Below are 20,463 nucleotides of genomic sequence, written 5' to 3'. Positions count from 1 at the left end.
ATGGCATGCATCTGGTAGACAACTGGACTCCAGCACACTTACAGCAATTTCCTTAGGGCTTTGATCAGGGGCTGCTTAAATTTGCATACTCCACCCTATGTTGTGACTTTGAGATCCCTTGTTGAAATTGCTTTAGCCAGCCAAGAGGTGGCTATTGTCTCAATTTCAAAGCAGCTTTGAGCCGTTCAAGTGGCTGGTGAATAGCACTTTCTCTTTGTTCGCCTCAAAGTTCTAAAGAGTTCTCCATAGGTCCTGCTCTGTACAGATTGTTCAAAGATCTGTTGGAAGTGCATATAATAGGATAAATAAATTGAGGGCATTCCTTTTCAGTACCTCACCTGCATGGCTGTCTGGCCTCTGGAAGATGCTGGGAAAGCAAGTCAGGATGGCCGAGTGGTCTAAGGCGCTGCGTTCAGGTCGCAGTCTCCTCTGGAGGCGTGGGTTCAAATCCCACTTCTGACAGTCCTGTGTTTACTCTAATTATTTTCTTGAGAAATATGATAATTTCCCTCGCAGTGGCTTATAGGATTGTCTTCTTGGAAGAGTGCAGTGAGTTTTTTTCTTGCTCTAGCCACTATTGGCCTCAGCTCTGTGCATTTTTTGGTTCCTAATATCTTTCTCACCCTTTAGGTGAAAAAGCAGCATGGGGTCAGGATGGCCGAGTGGTCTAAGGCGCTGCGTTAAGGCCGCAGTCTCTCCTGGAGGCGTGGGTTCGAATCCCACTTCTGACAAAACTTGAATTCCATTTTCTCTCTCAGTTCCTTTAGAATCTCAGCTAAAAATTGGCAATGTAAATAATATCTGAATAAGTACCAAACTTCAGTTTCAACTGCAAATGCATTTGCCCTATTCTATCTTTAACGTTAATGTAATATTCTTCTAGCACTCGTGGTGTTTTATATTTGTTTTGTGGGGTACTTTAAAAATCTTTTTTATGAAAGAAATGGGTTACATTAAGTCTTGTGATGTTTTAGGTTTCCAATAAGGAGGTTTTAAATTTTATGTCACGTCATTTTCAGATGCATCATTCAAGAGATGTTTCCACTATAGAATGCAGAGCAAGGGCAAAAATACAAGTGATAGAGCGAGTGAGTGAGAAGGAGTGTTGTGGAAGGAGAGAATGAAACAAAGACAGAGTGAGTGAACGGCAGGGAGGCATAGAAGAGGAGTCTAGTAGTGAAGGAGACCTGCTTTTCCCTGCTCTTGACCTCCCACCCATCCCCAAACAACCACAAACATACCTTCTGTGCAAAGTTGGTATGCAGAATTTCACGCCTCAGCAAGTGAGGGTGAGTCCCAGGCCAGGGGCTAAAGAGCAAAAGAGTGCCTGTGCTCAGACTTTCCCTGCTAGGGATAGTTTATCTGGAACAAGGCCTACTCTCTTGTATCCAGCAAGGATCTAGAAATCCTGCATGAATCTGCAAGGCACATTGGCAGCATAAATTTGCATAAACTGCCCCACCTATTGCCGTCCTACTTCCTGTGCTGTAGTTGTTTGTGTAGAGAGAGAGGTCGCAGGCAAGGAAATGTTGTGAGTCGGATACAGGACCCTAAATAGCTGGTGAGAGGTATGTGGTGTTCTAAAAGCATGAAAACTGTATACCTGTGAAATAAAGTGCTTTCGTATGTGTTCTTCTGTGTTTATTGTCCTGTGCATAAAGTTGCACCTTGTGTTTGAAGGTTTAAATTATTTCAGGCATGCATTGAGGTAGACGTTTCTGAGTAACTTTTATTAATTTCTTAAAAGCATATACTGTCAGGATGGCCGAGAGGTCTAAGGCGCTGTGTTTAGGCCACAGTCTCCTTTGGAGGCGTGGGTTCGAATCCCACTTCTGACATGCCTTTTGGAGATTTAATCTCCTTTATCAGGTTAACATCTGATGGAAGTTGCATCTGTTGGTCTTCACTTGGCACGTTATTCCGTTCTCCTCTTGTCAAGAGAGATGGGGTTTCTCATATATTTAGGTTCTATAACGTCTTGCTGACAAAGCGCAATCCTTACCAAATGAGCATAGGACCCATGTAAGAGGTCATCTGGAAGAGTCATGCTCTTGTATGCCCTGGCCAGACGGGCCCTGCAAATTTGGAAGAATGCCATTCATCTGGTAGACAACTGGACTCCAGCACACTTACAGCAATCTCCTCAGGGCTTTGATCAGGGGCTGCTTAAATTTGCATACTCCACCCTATGTTGTGACTTTGAGATCCCTTGTTGAAATTGCTTTAGCCAGCCAAGAGGTGGCTATTGTCTCAATTTCAAAGCAGCTTTGGGCCGTTCAAGTGGCTGGTGAATAGCACTTTCTCTTTGTTTGCCTCAAAGTTCTAAAGAGTTCTCCATAGGTCCTGCTCTGTACAGATTGTTCAAAGATCTGTTGGAAGTGCAATGCTAGGATAAATAAATTGAGGGCATTCCTTTTCAGTACCTCACCTGCATGGCTGTCTGGCCTCTGGAAGATGCTGGGAAAGCAAGTCAGGATGGCCGAGTGGTCTAAGGCGCTGCGTTCAGGTCGCAGTCTCCTCTGGAGGCGTTGGTTCAAATCCCACTTTTGACAAAACTTTAATTCCATTTTCTCTCTCAGTTCCTTTAGAATCTCAGCTAAAAATTGGCAATGTAAATAATATCTGAATAAGTACCAAACTTCAGTTTCAACTGCAAATGCATTTGCCCTATTCTATCTTTAACGTTAATGTTATATTCTTCTAGCACTCGTGGTGTTTTATATTTCTTTTGTGGGGTACTTTAAAAATCTTTTTTATGAAAGAAATGGGTTACATTAAGTCTTGTGATGTTTTAGGTTTCCAATAAGGAGGTTTTAAATTTTATGTCACGTCATTTTCAGATGCTTCATTCAAGAGATGTTTCCACTATAGAATGCAGAGCAAGGGCAAAAATACAAGTGATAGAGCGAGTGAGTGAGAAGGAGTGTTGTGGAAGGAGAGAATGAAACAAAGACAGAGTGAGTGAATGGCAGGGAGGCATAGAAGAGGAGTCTAGTAGTGAAGGAGACCTGCTTTTCCCTGCTCTTGACCTCCCACCCATTCCCAAACAACCACAAACATACCTTTTGTGCAAAGTTGGTATGCAGAATTTCACGCCTCAGCAAGTGAGGGTGAGTCCCCGGCCAGGGGCTAAAGAGCAAAAGAGTGCCTGTGCTCAGACTTTCCCTGCTAGGGATAGTTTATCTGGAACAAGGCCTACTCTCTTGTATCCAGCAAGGATCTAGAAATCCTGCATGAATCTGCAAGGCACATTGGCAGCATAAATTTGCATAAACTGCCCCACCTATTGCCTTCCTACTTCCTGTGCTGTAGTTGTTTGTGTAGAGAGAGAGGTCGCAGGCAAGGAAATGTTGTGAGTCGGATACAGGACCCTAATTAGCTGGTGAGAGGTATGTGGTGTTCTAAAAGCATGAAAACTGTATACCTGTGAAATAAAGTGCTTTCGTATGTGTTCTTCTGTGTTTATTGTCCTGTGCATAAAGTTGCACCTTGTGTTTGAAGGTTTAAATTATTTCATGCTTGCATTGAGGTAGACGTTTCTGAGTAACTTTTATTCATTTCTTAAAAGCATATACTGTCAGGATGGCCGAGAGGTCTAAGGCGCTGTGTTTAGGCCACAGTCTCCTTTGGAGGCGTGGGTTCGAATCCCACTTCTGACATGCCTTTTGGAGATTTAATCTCCTTTATCAGGTTAACATCTGATGGAAGTTGCATCTGTTGGTCTTCACTTGGCACGTTATTCCGTTCTCCTCTTGTCAAGAGAGATGGGGTTTCTCATATATTTAGGTTCTATAACGTCTTGCTGACAAAGCGCAATCCTTACCAAATGAGCATAGGACCCATGTAAGAGGTCATCTGGAAGAGTCATGCTCTTGTATGCCCTGGCCAGACGGGCCCAGCAAATTTGGAAGAATGCCATTCATCTGGTAGACAACTGGACTCCAGCACACTTACAGCAATTTCCTCAGGGCTTTGATCAGGGGCTGCTTAAATTTGCATACTCCACCCTATGTTGTGACTTTGAGATCCCTTGTTGAAATTGCTTTAGCCAGCCAAGAGGTGGCTATTGTCTCAATTTCAAAGCAGCTTTGAGCCGTTCAAGTGGCTGGTGAATAGCACTTTCTCTTTGTTCGCCTCAAAGTTCTAAAGAGTTCTCCATAGGTCCTGCTCTGTACAGATTGTTCAAAGATCTGTTGGAAGTGCATATAATAGGATAAATAAATTGAGGGCATTCCTTTTCAGTACCTCACCTGCATGGCTGTCTGGCCTCTGGAAGATGCTGGGAAAGCAAGCCAGGATGGCCGAGTGGTCTAAGGCGCTGCGTTCAGGTCGCAGTCTCCTCTGGAGGCGTGGGTTCAAATCCCACTTCTGACAGTCCTGTGTTCACTCTAATTATTTTCTTGAGAAATATGATCATTTCCCTCGCAGTGGCTTATAGGATTGTCTTCTTGGAAGAGTGCAGTGGGTTTTTTTCTTGCTCTAGCCACTATTGGCCTCAGCTCTGTGCATTTTTTGGTTCCTAATATCTTTCTCACCCTTTAGATGAAAAAGCAGCATGGGGTCAGGATGGCTGAGTGGTCTAAGGCGCTGCGTTAAGGCCGCAGTCTCTCCTGGAGGCGTGGGTTCGAATCCCACTTCTGACAAAACTTGAATTCCATTTTCTCTCTCAGTTCCTTTAGAATCTCAGCTAAAAATTGGCAATGTAAATAATATCTGAATAAGTACCAAACTTCAGTTTCAACTGCAAATGCATTTGCCCTATTCTATCTTTAACGTTAATGTAATATTCTTCTAGCACTCGTGGTGTTTTATATTTGTTTTGTGGGGTACTTTAAAAATCTTTTTTATGAAAGAAATGGGTTACATTAAGTCTTGTGATGTTTTAGGTTTCCAATAAGGAGGTTTTAAATTTTATGTCACGTCATTTTCAGATGCATCATTCAAGAGATGTTTCCACTATAGAATGCAGAGCAAGGGCAAAAATACAAGTGATAGAGCGAGTGAGTGAGAAGGAGTGTTGTGGAAGGAGAGAATGAAACAAAGACAGAGTGAGTGAACGGCAGGGAGGCATAGAAGAGGAGTCTAGTAGTGAAGGAGACCTGCTTTTCCCTGCTCTTGACCTCCCACCCATCCCCAAACAACCACAAACATACCTTCTGTGCAAAGTTGGTATGCAGAATTTCACGCCTCAGCAAGTGAGGGTGAGTCCCAGGCCAGGGGCTAAAGAGCAAAAGAGTGCCTGTGCTCAGACTTTCCCTGCTAGGGATAGTTTATCTGGAACAAGGCCTACTCTCTTGTATCCAGCAAGGATCTAGAAATCCTGCATGAATCTGCAAGGCACATTGGCAGCATAAATTTGCATAAACTGCCCCACCTATTGCCGTCCTACTTCCTGTGCTGTAGTTGTTTGTGTAGAGAGAGAGGTCGCAGGCAAGGAAATGTTGTGAGTCGGATACAGGACCCTAAATAGCTGGTGAGAGGTATGTGGTGTTCTAAAAGCATGAAACCTGTATACCTGTGAAATAAAGTGCTTTCGTATGTGTTCTTCTGTGTTTATTGTCCTGTGCATAAAGTTGCACCTTGTGTTTGAAGGTTTAAATTATTTCAGGCTTGCATTGAGGTAGACGTTTCTGATTAACTTTTATTAATTTCTTAAAAGCATATACTGTCAGGATGGCCGAGAGGTCTAAGGCGCTGTGTTTAGGCCACAGTCTCCTTTGGAGGCGGGGGTTCAAATCCCACTTCTGACATGCCTTTTGGAGATTTAATCTCCTTTATCAGGTTAACATCTGATGGAAGTTGCATCTGTTGGTCTTCACTTGGCACGTTATTCCGTTCTCCTCTTGTCAAGAGAGATGGGGTTTCTCATATATTTAGGTTCTATAACGTCTTGCTGACAAAGCGCAATCCTTACCAAATGAGCATAGGACCCATGTAAGAGGTCATCTGGAAGAGTCATGCTCTTGTATGCCCTGGCCAGACGGGCCCAGCAAATTTGGAAGAATGCCATTCATCTGGTAGACAACTGGACTCCAGCACACTTACAGCAATTTCCTCAGGGCTTTGATCAGGGGCTGCTTAAATTTGCATACTCCACCCTATGTTGTGACTTTGAGATCCCTTGTTGAAATTGCTTTAGCCAGCCAAGAGGTGGCTATTGTCTCAATTTCAAAGCAGCTTTGAGCCGTTCAAGTGGCTGGTGAATAGCACTTTCTATTTGTTCGCCTCAAAGTTCTAAAGAGTTCTCCATAGGTCCTGCTCTGTACAGATTGTTCAAAGATCTGTTGGAAGTGCATATAATAGGATAAATAAATTGAGGGCATTCCTTTTCAGTACCTCACCTGCATGGCTGTCTGGCCTCTGGAAGATGCTGGGAAAGCAAGTCAGGATGGCCGAGTGGTCTAAGGCGCTGCGTTCAGGTCGCAGTCTCCTCTGGAGGCGTGGGTTCAAATCCCACTTCTGACAGTCCTCTGTTTACTCTAATTTTTTTCTTGAGAAATATGATCATTTCCCTCGCAGTGGCTTATAGGATTGTCTTCTTGGAAGAGTGCAGTGAGTTTTTTTCTTGCTCTAGCCACTATTGGCCTAAGCTCTGTGCATTTTTTGGTTCCTAATATCTTTCTCACCCTTTAGATGAAAATGCAGCATGGGGTCAGGATGGCCGAGTGTTCTAAGGCGCTGCGTTAAGGCCGCAGTCTCTCCTGGAGGCGTGGGTTTGAATCCCACTTCTGACAAAACTTGAATTCCATTTTCTCTCTCAGTTCCTTTAGAATCTCAGCTAAAAATTGGCAATGTAAATAATATCTGAATAAGTACCAAACTTCAGTTTCAACTGCAAATGCATTTGCCCTATTCTATCTTTAACGTTAATGTAATATTCTTCTAGCACTCGTGGTGTTTTATATTTCTTTTGTGGGGTACTTTAAAAATCTTTTTTATGAAAGAAATGGGTTACATTAAGTCTTGTGATGTTTTAGGTTTCCAATAAGGAGGTTTTAAATTTTATGTCACGTCATTTTCAGATGCTTCATTCAAGAGATGTTTCCACTATAGAATGCAGAGCAAGGGCAAAAATACAAGTGATAGAGCGAATGAGTGAGAAGGAGTGTTGTGGAAGGAGAGAATGAAACAAAGACAGAGTGAGTGAACGGCAGGGAGGCATAGAAGAGGAGTCTAGTAGTGAAGGAGACCTGCTTTTCCCTGCTCTTGACCTCCCACCCATCCCCAAACAACCACAAACATACCTTCTGTGCAAAGTTGGTATGCAGAATTTCATGCCTCAGCAAGTGAGGGTGAGTCCCAGGCCAGGGGCTAAAGAGCAAAAGAGTGCCTGTGCTCAGACTTTCCCTGCTAGGGATAGTTTATCTGGAACAAGGCCTACTCTCTTGTATCCAGCAAGGATCTAGAAATCCTGCATGAATCTGCAAGGCACATTGGCAGCATAAATTTGCATAAACTGCCCCACCTATTGCCTTCCTACTTCCTGTGCTGTAGTTGTTTGTGTAGAGAGAGAGGTCGCAGGCAAGGAAATGTTGTGAGTCGGATACAGGACCCTAAATAGCTGGTGAGAGGTATGTGGTGTTCTAAAAGCATGAAAACTGTATACCTGTGAAATAAAGTGCTTTCGTATGTGTTCTTCTGTGTTTATTGTCCTGTGCATAAAGTTGCACCTTGTGTTTGAAGGTTTAAATTATTTCAGGCTTGCATGGACGTTTCTGAGTAACTTTTATTCATTTATTAAAAGCCTATACTGTCAGGATGGCCGAGAGGTCTAAGGTGCTGTGTTTAGGCCACAGTCTCCTTTGGAGGCGTGCGTTCGAATCCCACTTCTGACATGCCTTTTGGAGATTTAATCTCCTTTATCAGGTTAACATCTGATGGAAGTTGCATCTGTTGGTCTTCACTTGGCACGTTATTCCGTTCTCCTCTTGTCAAGAGAGATGGGGTTTCTCATATATTTAGGTTCTATAACGTCTTGCTGACAAAGCGCAATCCTTACCAAATGAGCATAGGACCCATGTAAGAGGTCATCTGGAAGAGTCATGCTCTTGTATGCCCTGGCCAGACGGGCCCTGTAAATTTGGAAGAATGCCATTCATCTGGTAGACAACTGGACTCCAGCACACTTACAGCAATCTCCTCAGGGCTTTGATCAGGGGCTGCTTAAATTTGCATACTCCACCCTATGTTGTGACTTTGAGATCCCTTGTTGAAATTGCTTTAGCCAGCCAAGAGGTGGCTATTGTCTCAATTTCAAAGCAGCTTTGAGCCGTTCAAGTGGCTGGTGAATAGCACTTTCTCTTTGTTTGCCTCAAAGTTCTAAAGAGTTCTCCATAGGTCCTGCTCTGTACAGATTGTTCAAAGATCTGTTGGAAGTGCATATAATAGGATAAATAAATTGAGGGCATTCCTTTTCAGTACCTCACCTGCATGGCTGTCTGGCCTCTGGAAGATGCTGGGAAAGCAAGTCAGGATGGCCGAGTGGTCTACGGCGCTGCGTTCAGGTCGCAGTCTCCTCTGGAGGCGTGGGTTCAAATCCCACTTCTGACAGTCCTGTGTTTACTCTAATTTTTTTCTTGAGAAATATGATCATTTCCCTCGTAGTGGCTTATAGGATTGTCTTCTTGGAAGAGTGCAGTGAGTTTTTTTCTTGCTCTAGCCACTATTGGCCTAAGCTCTGTGCATTTTTTGGTTCCTAATATCTTTCTCACCCTTTAGATGAAAAAGCACCATGGGGTCAGGATGGCCGAGTGGTCTAAGGCGCTGCGTTAAGGCCGCAGTCTCTCCTGGAGGCGTGGGTTCAAATCCCACTTCTGACAAAACTTGAATTCCATTTTCTCTCTCAGTTCCTTTAGAATCTCAGCTAAAAATTGGCAATGTAAATAATATCTGAATAAGTACCAAACTTCAGTTTCAACTGCAAATGCATTTGCCCTATTCTATCTTTAACGTTAATGTAATATTCTTCTAGCACTCGTGGTGTTTTATATTTGTTTTGTGGGGTACTTTAAAAATCTTTTTTATGAAAGAAATGGGTTACATTAAGTCTTGTGATGTTTTAGGTTTCCAATAAGGAGGTTTTAAATTTTATGTCACGTCATTTTCAGATGCTTCAATCAAGAGATGTTTCCACTATAGAATGCAGAGCAAGGGCAAAAATACAAGTGATAGAGCGAGTGAGTGAGAAGGAGTGTTGTGGAAGGACAGAATGAAACAAAGACAGAGTGAGTGAACGGCAGGGAGGCATAGAAGAGTAGTCTAGTAGTGAAGGAGACCTGCTTTTCCCTGCTCTTGACCTCCCACCCATCCCCAAACAACCACAAACATACCTTCTGTGCAAAGTTGGTATGCAGAATTTCACGCCTCAGCAAGTGAGGGTGAGTCCCAGGCCAGGGGCTAAAGAGCAAAAGAGTGCCTGTGCTCAGACTTTCCCTGCTAGGGATAGTTTATCTGGAACAAGGCCTACTCTCTTGTATCCAGCAAGGATCTAGAAATCCTGCATGAATCTGCAAGGCACATTGGCAGCATAAATTTGCATAAACTGCCCCACCTATTGCCTTCCTACTTCCTGTGCTGTAGTTGTTTGTGTAGAGAGAGAGGTCGCAGGCAAGGAAATGTTGTGAGTCGGATACAGGACCCTAAATAGCTGGTGAGAGGTATGTGGTGTTCTAAAAGCATGAAAACTGTATACCTGTGAAATAAAGTGCTTTCGTATGTGTTCTTCTGTGTTTATTGTCCTGTGCATAAAGTTGCACCTTGTGTTTGAAGGTTTAAATTATTTCAGGCTTGCATGGAGGTAGACGTTTCTGAGTAACTTGTATTCATTTCTTAAAAGCCTATACTGTCAGGATGGCCGAGAGGTCTAAGGCGCTGTGTTTAGGCCACAGTCTCCTTTGGAGGCGTGGGTTCGAATCCCACTTCTGACATGCCTTTTGGAGATTTAATCTCCTTTATCTGGTTAACATCTGATGGAAGTTGCATCTGTTGGTCTTCACTTGGCACGTTATTCCGTTCTCCTCTTGTCAAGAGAGATGGGGTTTCTCATATATTTAGGTTCTATAACGTCTTGCTGACAAAGCGCAATCCTTACCAAATGAGCATAGGACCCATGTAAGAGGTCATCTGGAAGAGTCATGCTCTTGTATGCCCTGGCCAGACGGGCCCTGCAAATTTGGAAGAATGCCATGCATCTGGTAGACAACTGGACTCCAGCACACTTACAGCAATTTCCTTAGGGCTTTGATCAGGGGCTGCTTAAATTTGCATACTCCACCCTATGTTGTGACTTTGAGATCCCTTGTTGAAATTGCTTTAGCCAGCCAAGAGGTGGCTATTGTCTCAATTTCAAAGCAGCTTTGAGCCGTTCAAGTGGCTGGTGAATAGCACTTTCTCTTTGTTCGCCTCAAAGTTCTAAAGAGTTCTCCATAGGTCCTGCTCTGTACAGATTGTTCAAAGATCTGTTGGAAGTGCATATAATAGGATAAATAAATTGAGGGCATTCCTTTTCAGTACCTCACCTGCATGGCTGTCTGGCCTCTGGAAGATGCTGGGAAAGAAAGTCAGGATGGCCGAGTGGTCTAAGGCGCTGCGTTCAGGTCGCAGTCTCCTCTGGAGGCGTGGGTTCAAATCCCACTTCTGACAGTCCTGTGTTTACTCTAATTATTTTCTTGAGAAATATGATCATTTCCCTCGCAGTGGCTTATAGGATTGTCTTCTTGGAAGAGTGCAGTGAGTTTTTTTCTTGCTCTAGCCACTATTGGCCTCAGCTCTGTGCATTTTTTGGTTCCTAATATCTTTCTCACCCTTTAGATGAAAAAGCAGCATGGGGTCAGGATGGCCGAGTGGTCTAAGGCGCTGCGTTAAGGCCGCAGTCTCTCCTGGAGGCGTGGGTTCGAATCCCACTTCTGACAAAACTTGAATTCCATTTTCTCTCTCAGTTCCTTTAGAATCTCAGCTAAAAATTGGCAATGTAAATAATATCTGAATAAGTACCAAACTTCAGTTTCAACTGCAAATGCATTTGCCCTATTCTATCTTTAACGTTAATGTAATATTCTTCTAGCACTCGTGGTGTTTTATATTTGTTTTGTGGAGTACTTTAAAAATCTTTTTTATGAAAGAAATGGGTTACATTAAGTCTTGTGATGTTTTAGGTTTCCAATAAGGAGGTTTTAAATTTTATGTCACGTCATTTTCAGATGCTTCATTCAAGAGATGTTTCCACTATAGAATGCAGAGCAAGGGCAAAAATACAAGTGATAGAGCGAGTGAGTGAGAAGGAGTGTTGTGGAAGGAGAGAATGAAACAAAGACAGAGTGAGTGAATGGCAGGGAGGCATAGAAGAGGAGTCTAGTAGTGAAGGAGACCTGCTTTTCCCTGCTCTTGACCTCCCACCCATCCCCAAACAACCACAAACATACCTTCTGTGCAAAGTTGGTATGCAGAATTTCACGCCTCAGCAAGTGAGGGTGAGTCCCAGGCCAGGGGCTAAAGAGCAAAAGAGTGCCTGTGCTCAGACTTTCCCTGCTAGGGATAGTTTATCTGGAACAAGGCCTACTCTCTTGTATCCAGCAAGGATCTAGAAATCCTGCATGAATCTGCAAGGCACATTGGCAGCATAAATTTGCATAAACTGCCCCACCTATTGCCTTCCTACTTCCTGTGCTGTAGTTGTTTGTGTAGAGAGAGAGGTCGCAGGCAAGGAAATGTTGTGAGTCGAATACAGGACCCTAAATAGCTGGTGAGAGGTATGTGGTGTTCTAAAAGCATGAAAACTGTATACCTGTGAAATAAAGTGCTTTCGTATGTGTTCTTCTGTGTTTATTGTCCTGTGCATAAAGTTGCACCTTGTGTTTGAAGGTTTAAATTATTTCAGGCTTGCATGGAGGTAGACGTTTCTGAGTAACTTTTATTCATTTATTAAAAGCCTATACTGTCAGGATGGCCGAGAGTTCTAAGGCGCTGTGTTTAGGCCACAGTCTCCTTTGGAGGCGTGGGTTCGAATCCCACTTCTGACATGCCTTTTGGAGATTTAATCTCCTTTATCAGGTTAACATCTGATGGAAGTTGCATCTATTGGTCTTCACTTGGCACGTTATTCCGTTCTCCTCTGGTCAAGAGAGATGGGGTTTCTCATATATTTAGGTTCTATAACGTCTTGCTGACAAAGCGCAATCCTTACCAAATGAGCATAGGACCCATGTAAGAGGTCATCTGGAAGAGTCATGCTCTTGTATGCCCTGGCCAGACGGGCCCTGTAAATTTGGAAGAATGCCATTCATCTGGTAGACAACTGGACTCCAGCACACTTACAGCAATCTCCTCAGGGCTTTGATCAGGGGCTACTTAAATTTGCATACTCCACCCTATGTTGTGACTTTGAGATCCCTTGTTGAAATTGCTTTAGCCAGCCAAGAGGTGGCTATTGTCTCAATTTCAAAGCAGCTTTGAGCCGTTCAAGTGGCTGGTGAATAGCACTTTTTCTTTGTTTGCCTCAAAGTTCTAAAGAGTTCTCCATAGGTCCTGCTCTGTACAGATTGTTCAAAGATCTGTTGGAAGTGCATATAATAGGATAAATAAATTGAGGGCATTCCTTTTCAGTACCTCACCTGCATGGCTGTCTGGCCTCTAGAAGATGCTGGGAAAGCAAGTCAGGATGGCCGAGTGGTCTACGGCGCTGCGTTCAGGTCGCAGTCTCCTCTGGAGGCGTGGGTTCAAATCCCACTTCTGACAGTCCTGTGTTTACTCTAATTTTTTTCTTGAGAAATATGATCATTTCCCTCGCAGTGGCTTATAGGATTGTCTTCTTGGAAGAGTGCAGTGAGTTTTTTTCTTGCTCTAGCCACTATTGGCCTAAGCTCTGTGCATTTTTTGGTTCCTAATATCTTTCTCACCCTTTAGATGAAAAAGCACCATGGGGTCAGGATGGCCGAGTGGTCTAAGGCGCTGCGTTAAGGCCGCAGTCTCTCCTGGAGGCGTGGGTTCGAATCCCACTTCTGACAAAACTTGAATTCCATTTTCTCTCTCAGTTCCTTTAGAATCTCAGCTAAAAATTGGCAATGTAAATAATATCTGAATAAGTACCAAACTTCAGTTTCAACTGCAAATGCATTTGCCCTATTCTATCTTTAACGTTAATGTAATATTCTTCTAGCACTCGTGGTGTTTTATATTTCTTTTGTGGGGTACTTTAAAAATCTTTTTTATGAAAGAAATGGGTTACATTAAGTCTTGTGATGTTTTAGGTTTCCAATAAGGAGGTTTTAAATTTTATGTCACGTCATTTTCAGATGCTTCAATCAATAGATGTTTCCACTATAGAATGCAGAGCAAGGGCAAAAATACAAGTGATAGAGCGAGTGAGTGAGAAGGAGTGTTGTGGAAGGACAGAATGAAACAAAGACAGAGTGAGTGAACGGCAGGGAGGCATAGAAGAGTAGTCTAGTAGTGAAGGAGACCTGCTTTTCCCTGCTCTTGACCTCCCACCCATCCCCAAACAACCACAAACATACCTTCTGTGCAAAGTTGGTATGCAGAATTTCACGCCTCAGCAAGTGAGGGTGAGTCACAGGCCAGGGGCTAAAGAGCAAAAGAGTGCCTGTGCTCAGACTTTCCCTGCTAGGGATAGTTTATCTGGAACAAGGCCTACTCTCTTGTATCCAGCAAGGATCTAGAAATCCTGCATGAATCTGCAAGGCACATTGGCAGCATAAATTTGCATAAACTGCCCCACCTATTGCCTTCCTACTTCCTGTGCTGTAGTTGTTTGTGTAGAGAGAGAGGTCGCAGGCAAGGAAATGTTGTGAGTCGGATACAGGACCCTAAATAGCTGGTGAGAGGTATGTGGTGTTCTAAAAGCATGAAAACTGTATACCTGTGAAATAAAGTGCTTTCGTATGTGTTCTTCTGTGTTTATTGTCCTGTGCATAAAGTTGCACCTTGTGTTTGAAGGTTTAAATTATTTCAGGCTTGCATGGAGGTAGACGTTTCTGAGTAACTTTTATTCATTTCTTAAAAGCCTATACTGTCAGGATGGCCGAGAGGTCTAAGGCGCTGTGTTTAGGCCACAGTCTCCTTTGGAGGCGTGGGTTCGAATCCCACTTCTGACATGCCTTTTGGAGATTTAATCTCCTTTATCTGGTTAACATCTGATGGAAGTTGCATCTGTTGGTCTTCACTTGGCACGTTATTCCGTTCTCCTCTTGTCAAGAGAGATGGGGTTTCTCATATATTTAGGTTCTATAACGTCTTGCTGACAAAGCGCAATCCTTACCAAATGAGCATAGGACCCATGTAAGAGGTCATCTGGAAGAGTCATGCTCTTGTATGCCCTGGCCAGACGGGCCCTGCAAATTTGGAAGAATGCCATGCATCTGGTAGACAACTGGACTCCAGCACACTTACAGCAATTTCCTTAGGGCTTTGATCAGGGGCTGCTTAAATTTGCATACTCCACCCTATGTTGTGACTTTGAGATCCCTTGTTGAAATTGCTTTAGCCAGCCAAGAGGTGGCTATTGTCTCAATTTCAAAGCAGCTTTGAGCCGTTCAAGTGGCTGGTGAATAGCACTTTCTCTTTGTTCGCCTCAAAGTTCTAAAGAGTTCTCCATAGGTCCTGCTCTGTACAGATTGTTCAAAGATCTGTTGGAAGTGCATATAATAGGATAAATAAATTGAGGGCATTCCTTTTCAGTACCTCACCTGCATGGCTGTCTGGCCTCTGGAAGGTGCTGGGAAAGCAAGTCAGGATGGCCGAGTGGTCTAAGGCGCTGCGTTCAGGTCGCAGTCTCCTCTGGAGGTGTGGGTTCAAATCCCACTTCTGACAGTCCTGTGTTTACTCTAATTTTTTTCTTGAGAAATATGATCATTTCCCTCGCAGTGGCTTATAGGATTGTCTTCTTGGAAGAGTGCAGTGAGTTTTTTTCTTGCTCTAGCCACTATTGGCCTAAGCTCTGTGCATTTTTTGGTTCCTAATATCTTTCTCACCCTTTAGATGAAAAAGCAGCATGGGGTCAGGATGGCCGAGTGGTCTAAGGCGCTGCGTTAAGGCCGCAGTCTCTGCTGGAGGCGTGGTTTCGAATCCCACTTCTGACAAAACTTGAATTCCATTTTCTCTCTCAGTTCCTTTAGAATCTCAGCTAAAAATTGGCAATGTAAATAATATCTGAATAAGTACCAAACTTCAGTTTCAACTGCAAATGCATTTGCCCTATTCTATCTTTAACGTTAATGTAATATTCTTCTAGCACTCGTGGTGTTTTATATTTGTTTTGTGGGGTACTTTAAAAATCTTTTTTATGAAAGAAATGGGTTACATTAAGTCTTGTGATGTTTTAGGTTTCCAATAAGGAGGTTTTAAATTTTATGTCACGTCATTTTCAGATGCTTCATTCAAGAGCTGTTTCCACTATAGAATGCAGAGCAAGGGCAAAAATACAAGTGATAGAGCGAGTGAGTGAGAAAGAGTGTTGTGGAAGGAGAGAATGAAACAAAGACAGAGTGAGTGAATGGCAGGGAGGCATAGAAGAGGAGTCTAGTAGTGAAGGAGACCTGCTTTTCCCTGCTCTTGACCTCCAACCCATCCCCAAACAACCACAAACATACCTTCTGTGCAAAGTTGGTATGCAGAATTTCACGCCTCAGCAAGTGAGGGTGAGTCCCAGGCCAGGAGCTAAAGAGCAAAAGAGTGCCTGTGCTCAGACTTTCCCTGCTAGGGATAGTTTATCTGGAACAAGGCCTACTCTCTTGTATCCAGCAAGGATCTAGAAATCCTGCATGAATCTGCAAGGCACATTGGCAGCATAAATTTGCATAAACTGCCCCACCTATTGCCTTCCTACTTCCTGTGCTGTAGTTGTTTGTGTAGAGAGAGAGGTCGCAGGCAAGGAAATGTTGTGAGTCGGATACAGGACCCTAAATAGCTGGTGAGAGGTATGTGGTGTTCTAAAAGCATGAAAACTGTATACCTGTGAAATAAAGTGCTTTCGTATGTGTTCTTCTGTGTTTATTGTCCTGTGCATAAAGTTGCACCTTGTGTTTGAAGGTTTAAATTATTTCAGGCTTGCATGGAGGTAGACGTTTCTGAGTAACTTTTATTCATTTCTTAAAAGCATATACTGTCAGGATGGCCGAGAGGTCTAAGGTGCTGTGTTTAGGCCACAGTCTCCTTTGGAGGCGTGGGTTCGAATCCCACTTCTGACATTCCTTTTGGAGATTTAATCTCCTTTATCAGGTTAACATCTGATGGAAGTTGCATCTGTTGGTCTTCACCTGGCACGTTATTCCGTTCTCCTCTTGTCAAGAGAGATGGGGTTTCTCATATATTTAGGTTCTATAACGTCTTGCTGACAAAGCGCAATCCTTACCAAATGAGCATAGGACCCATGTAAGAGGTCATCTGGAAGAGTCATGCTCTTGTATGCCCTGGCCAGACGGGCCCTGCAAATTTGGAAGAATGCCATGCATCTGGTAGACAACTGGACTCCAGCACACTTACAGCAATTTCCTTAGGGCTTTGATCAGGGCTGCTTAAATTTGCATACTCCACCCTATGTTGTGACTTTGAGATCCCTTGTTGAAATTGCTTTAGCCAGCCAAGAGGTGGCTATTGTCTCAATTTCAAAGCAGCTTTGAGCCGTTCAAGTGGCTGGTGAATAGCACTTTCTCTTTGTTCGCCTCAAAGTTCTAAAGAGTTCTCCATAGGTCCTGCTCTGTACAGATTGTTCAAAGATCTGTTGGAAGTGCATATAATAGGATAAATAAATTGAGGGCATTCCTTTTCAGTACCTCACCTGCATGGCTGTCTGGCCTCTGGAAGAAGCTGGGAAAGCAAGTCAGGATGGCCGAGTGGTCTAAGGCGCTGCGTTCAGGTCGCAGTCTCCTCTGGAGGCATGGGTTCAAATCCCACTTCTGACAGTCCTGTGTTTACTCTAATTATTTTCTTGAGAAATATGATCATTTCCCTCGCAGTGGCTTATAGGATTGTCTTCTTGGAAGAGTGCAGTGAGTTTTTTTCTTCCTCTAGCTACTATTGCCCTCAGCTCTGTGCATTTTTTGGTTCCTAATATCTTTCTCACCCTTTAGATGAAAAAGCAGCATGGGGTCAGGATGGCCGAGTGGTCTAAGGCGCTGCGTTAAGGCCGCAGTCTCTCCTGGAGGCGTGGGTTCGAATCCCACTTCTGACAAAACTTGAATTCCATTTTCTCTCTCAGTTCCTTTAGAATCTCAGCTAAAAATTGGCAATGTAAATAATATCTGAATAAGTACCAAACTTCAGTTTCAACTGCAAATGCATTTGCCCTATTCTATCTTTAACGTTAATGTAATATTCTTCTAGCACTTGTGGTGTTTTATATTTCTTTTGTGGGGTACTTTAAAAATCTTTTTTATGAAAGAAATGGGTTACATTAAGTCTTGTGATGTTTTAGGTTTCCAATAAGGAGGTTTTAAATTTTATGTCACGTCATTTTCAGATGCTTCATTCAAGAGATGTTTCCACTATAGAATGCAGAGCAAGGGCAAAAATACAAGTGATAGAGCGAGTGAGTGAGAAGGAGTGTTGTGGAAGGAGAGAATGAAACAAAGACAGAGTGAGTGAACGGCAGGGAGGCATAGAAGAGTAGACTAGTAGTGAAGGAGACCTGCTTTTCCCTGCTCTTGACCTCCCACCCATCCCCAAACAACCACAAACATACCTTCTGTGCAAAGTTGGTATGCAGAATTTCACGCCTCAGCAAGTGAGGGTGAGTCCCAGGCCAGGGGCTAAAGAGCAAAAGAGTGCCTGTGCTCAGACTTTCCCTGCTAGGGATAGTTTATCTGGAACAAGGCCTACTCTCTTGTATCCAGCAAGGATCTAGAAATCCTGCATGAATCTGCAAGGCACATTGGCAGCATAAATTTGCATAAACTGCCCCACCTATTGCCTTCCTACTTCCTGTGCTGTAGTTGTTTGTGTAGAGAGAGAGGTCGCAGGCAAGGAAATGTTGTGAGTCGGATACAGGACCCTAAATAGCTGGTGAGAGGTATGTGGTGTTCTAAAAGCATGAAAACTGTATACCTGTGAAATAAAGTGCTTTCGTATGTGTTCTTCTGTGTTTATTGTCCTGTGCATAAAGTTGCACCTTGTGTTTGAAGGTTTAAATTATTTCAGGCTTGCATGGAGGTAGACGTTTCTGAGTAACTTTTATTCATTTCTTAGAAGCCTATACTGTCAGGATGGCCGAGAGGTCTAAGGTGCTGTGTTTATGCCACAGTCTCCTTTGGAGCCGTGGGTTCGAATCCCACTTCTGACATGCCTTTTGGAGATTTAATCTCCTTTATCAGGTTAACATCTGATGGAAGTTGCATCTGTCGGTCTTCACCTGGCACGTTATTCCGTTCTCCTCTTGTCAAGAGAGATGGGGTTTCTCATATATTTAGGTTCTATAACGTCTTGCTGACAAAGCGCAATCCTTACCAAATGAGCATAGGACCCATGTAAGAGGTCATCTGGAAGAGTCATGCTCTTGTATGCCCTGGCCAGACGGGCCCTGCAAATTTGGAAGAATGCGATTCATCTGGTGGACAACTGGACTCCAGCACACTTACAGCAATTTCCTCAGGGCTTTGATCAGGGGCTGCTTAAATTTGCATACTCCACCCTATGTTGTGACTTTGAGATCCCTTGTTGAAATTGCTTTAGCCAGCCAAGAGGTGGCTATTGTCTCAATTTCAAAGCAGCTTTGCGATGTTCAAGTGGCTGGTGAATAGCACTTTCTCTTTGTTCGCCTCAAAGTTCTAAAGAGTTCTCCATAGGTCCTGCTCTGTACAGATTGTTCAAAGATCTGTTGGAAGTGCATATAATAGGATAAATAAATTGAGGGCATTCCTTTTCAGTACCTCACCTGCATGGCTGTCTGGCCTCTGGAAGATGCTGGGAAAGCAAGTCAGGATGGCCGAGTGGTCTAAGGCGCTGCGTTCAGGTTGCAGTCTCCTTTGGAGGCGTGGGTTCAAATCCCACTTCTGACAGTACTGTGTTTACTCTACTTTTTTTCTTGAGAAATATGATCATTTACCTCGCAGTGGCTTATAGGATTGTCTTCTTGGAAGAGTGCAGTGAGTTTTTTTCTTGCTCTAGCCACTATTGGCCTAAGCTCTGTGCATTTTTTGGTTCCTAATATATTTCTCACCCTTTAGATGAAAAAGCAGCATGCGGTCAGGATGGCCCAGTGGTCTAAGGCAATGCATTAAGGCCGCAGTCTCTCCTGGAGGCGTGGGTTCAAATCCAACTTCTGACAAAACTTGAATTCCATTTTCTCTCTCAGTTCCTTTAGAATCTCAGCTAAAAATTGGCAATGTAAATAATATCTGAATAAGTACCAAACTTCAGTTTCAACTGCAAATGCATTTGCCCTATTCTATCTTTAACGTTAATGTAATATTCTTCTAGCACTCGTGGTGTTTTATATTTCTTTTGTGGGGTACTTTAAAAATCTTTTTTATGAAAGAAATGGGTTACATTAAGTCTTGTGATGTTTTAGGTTTCCAATAAGGAGGTTTTAAATTTTATGTCACGTCATTTTCAGATGCTTCATTCAAGAGATGTTTCCACTATAGAATGCAGAGCAAGGGCAAAAATACAAGTGATAGAGCGAGTGAGTGAGAAGGAGTGTTGTGGAAGGAGAGAATGAAACAAAGACAGAGTGAGTGAATGGCAGGGATGCATAGAAGAGGAGTCTAGTAGTGAAGGAGACCTGCTTTTCCCTGCTCTTGACCTCCCACCCATCCCCAAACAACCACAAACATACCTTCTGTGCAAAGTTGGTATGCAGAATTTCACGCCTCAGCAAGTGAGGGTGAGTCCCAGGCCAGGGGCTAAAGAGCAAAAGAGTGCCTGTGCTCAGACTTTCCCTGCTAGGGATAGTTTATCTGGAACAAGGCCTACTCTCTTGTATCCAGCAAGGATCTAGAAATCCTGCATGAATCTGCAAGGCACATTGGCAGCATAAATTTGCATAAACTGCCCCACCTATTGCCTTCCTACTTCCTGTGCTGTAGTTGTTTGTGTAGAGAGAGAGGTCGCAGGCAAGGAAATGTTGTGAGTCGGATACAGGACCTTAAATAGCTGGTGAGAGGTATGTGGTGTTCTAAAAGCATGAAAACTGTATACCTGTGAAATAAAGTGCTTTCGTATGTGTTCTTCTGTGTTTATTGTCCTGTGCATAAAGTTGCACCTTGTGTTTGAAGGTTTAAATTATTTCAGGCTTGCATGGAGGTAGACGTTTCTGAGTAACTTTTATTCATTTCTTAAAAGCCTATACTGTCAGGATGGCCGAGAGGTCTAAGGTGCTGTGTTTAGGCCACAGTCTCCTTTGGAGGCGTGGGTTCGAATCCCACTTCTGACATGCCTTTTGGAGATTTAATCTCCTTTATCAGGTTAACATCTGATGGAAGTTGCATCTGTTGGTCTTCACCTGGCACGTTATTC

General features: G+C 43.3%; 18 non-coding genes across 18 annotated transcripts; all 18 read left to right on the top strand.

The window, feature by feature from the left end:
• Positions 1–379: 379 nt before the first annotated feature.
• On the top strand, positions 380–462 carry TRNAL-CAG (transfer RNA leucine (anticodon CAG)). Its single transcript has one exon. It is a non-coding gene; the product is annotated as a tRNA-Leu (tRNA).
• Positions 463–648: 186 nt separating this feature from the next.
• TRNAL-AAG (transfer RNA leucine (anticodon AAG)) lies at positions 649–731 on the top strand. The gene has a single exon. It is a non-coding gene; the product is annotated as a tRNA-Leu (tRNA).
• Positions 732–1,755: 1,024 nt separating this feature from the next.
• On the top strand, positions 1,756–1,838 carry TRNAL-UAG (transfer RNA leucine (anticodon UAG)). The gene has a single exon. It is a non-coding gene; the product is annotated as a tRNA-Leu (tRNA).
• A 1,738-nt stretch (positions 1,839–3,576) lies between these two features.
• Positions 3,577–3,659, top strand: TRNAL-UAG (transfer RNA leucine (anticodon UAG)). Its single transcript has one exon. It is a non-coding gene; the product is annotated as a tRNA-Leu (tRNA).
• Positions 3,660–4,291: 632 nt separating this feature from the next.
• Positions 4,292–4,374, top strand: TRNAL-CAG (transfer RNA leucine (anticodon CAG)). Its single transcript has one exon. It is a non-coding gene; the product is annotated as a tRNA-Leu (tRNA).
• Positions 4,375–4,560: 186 nt separating this feature from the next.
• TRNAL-AAG (transfer RNA leucine (anticodon AAG)) lies at positions 4,561–4,643 on the top strand. Its single transcript has one exon. It is a non-coding gene; the product is annotated as a tRNA-Leu (tRNA).
• Positions 4,644–6,382: 1,739 nt separating this feature from the next.
• TRNAL-CAG (transfer RNA leucine (anticodon CAG)) lies at positions 6,383–6,465 on the top strand. Its single transcript has one exon. It is a non-coding gene; the product is annotated as a tRNA-Leu (tRNA).
• Positions 6,466–8,736: 2,271 nt separating this feature from the next.
• TRNAL-AAG (transfer RNA leucine (anticodon AAG)) lies at positions 8,737–8,819 on the top strand. Its single transcript has one exon. It is a non-coding gene; the product is annotated as a tRNA-Leu (tRNA).
• Positions 8,820–9,843: 1,024 nt separating this feature from the next.
• On the top strand, positions 9,844–9,926 carry TRNAL-UAG (transfer RNA leucine (anticodon UAG)). Its single transcript has one exon. It is a non-coding gene; the product is annotated as a tRNA-Leu (tRNA).
• Positions 9,927–10,558: 632 nt separating this feature from the next.
• TRNAL-CAG (transfer RNA leucine (anticodon CAG)) lies at positions 10,559–10,641 on the top strand. The gene has a single exon. It is a non-coding gene; the product is annotated as a tRNA-Leu (tRNA).
• A 186-nt stretch (positions 10,642–10,827) lies between these two features.
• TRNAL-AAG (transfer RNA leucine (anticodon AAG)) lies at positions 10,828–10,910 on the top strand. The gene has a single exon. It is a non-coding gene; the product is annotated as a tRNA-Leu (tRNA).
• A 2,008-nt stretch (positions 10,911–12,918) lies between these two features.
• TRNAL-AAG (transfer RNA leucine (anticodon AAG)) lies at positions 12,919–13,001 on the top strand. Its single transcript has one exon. It is a non-coding gene; the product is annotated as a tRNA-Leu (tRNA).
• Positions 13,002–14,025: 1,024 nt separating this feature from the next.
• TRNAL-UAG (transfer RNA leucine (anticodon UAG)) lies at positions 14,026–14,108 on the top strand. Its single transcript has one exon. It is a non-coding gene; the product is annotated as a tRNA-Leu (tRNA).
• A 632-nt stretch (positions 14,109–14,740) lies between these two features.
• TRNAL-CAG (transfer RNA leucine (anticodon CAG)) lies at positions 14,741–14,823 on the top strand. Its single transcript has one exon. It is a non-coding gene; the product is annotated as a tRNA-Leu (tRNA).
• Positions 14,824–16,116: 1,293 nt separating this feature from the next.
• TRNAL-UAG (transfer RNA leucine (anticodon UAG)) lies at positions 16,117–16,199 on the top strand. The gene has a single exon. It is a non-coding gene; the product is annotated as a tRNA-Leu (tRNA).
• Positions 16,200–17,099: 900 nt separating this feature from the next.
• On the top strand, positions 17,100–17,182 carry TRNAL-AAG (transfer RNA leucine (anticodon AAG)). Its single transcript has one exon. It is a non-coding gene; the product is annotated as a tRNA-Leu (tRNA).
• A 1,739-nt stretch (positions 17,183–18,921) lies between these two features.
• Positions 18,922–19,004, top strand: TRNAL-CAG (transfer RNA leucine (anticodon CAG)). Its single transcript has one exon. It is a non-coding gene; the product is annotated as a tRNA-Leu (tRNA).
• A 1,293-nt stretch (positions 19,005–20,297) lies between these two features.
• TRNAL-UAG (transfer RNA leucine (anticodon UAG)) lies at positions 20,298–20,380 on the top strand. Its single transcript has one exon. It is a non-coding gene; the product is annotated as a tRNA-Leu (tRNA).
• Positions 20,381–20,463: the final 83 nt, after the last annotated feature.

This window comes from Triturus cristatus, chromosome 6 (assembly GCF_964204655.1).
Source record: "Triturus cristatus chromosome 6, aTriCri1.1, whole genome shotgun sequence".
Classification (NCBI taxonomy): domain Eukaryota; kingdom Metazoa; phylum Chordata; class Amphibia; order Caudata; family Salamandridae; genus Triturus; species Triturus cristatus.
The sequence above is the reverse complement of the archived record's forward strand: the minus strand, read 5'-3'. Positions and strand labels throughout refer to the sequence as shown.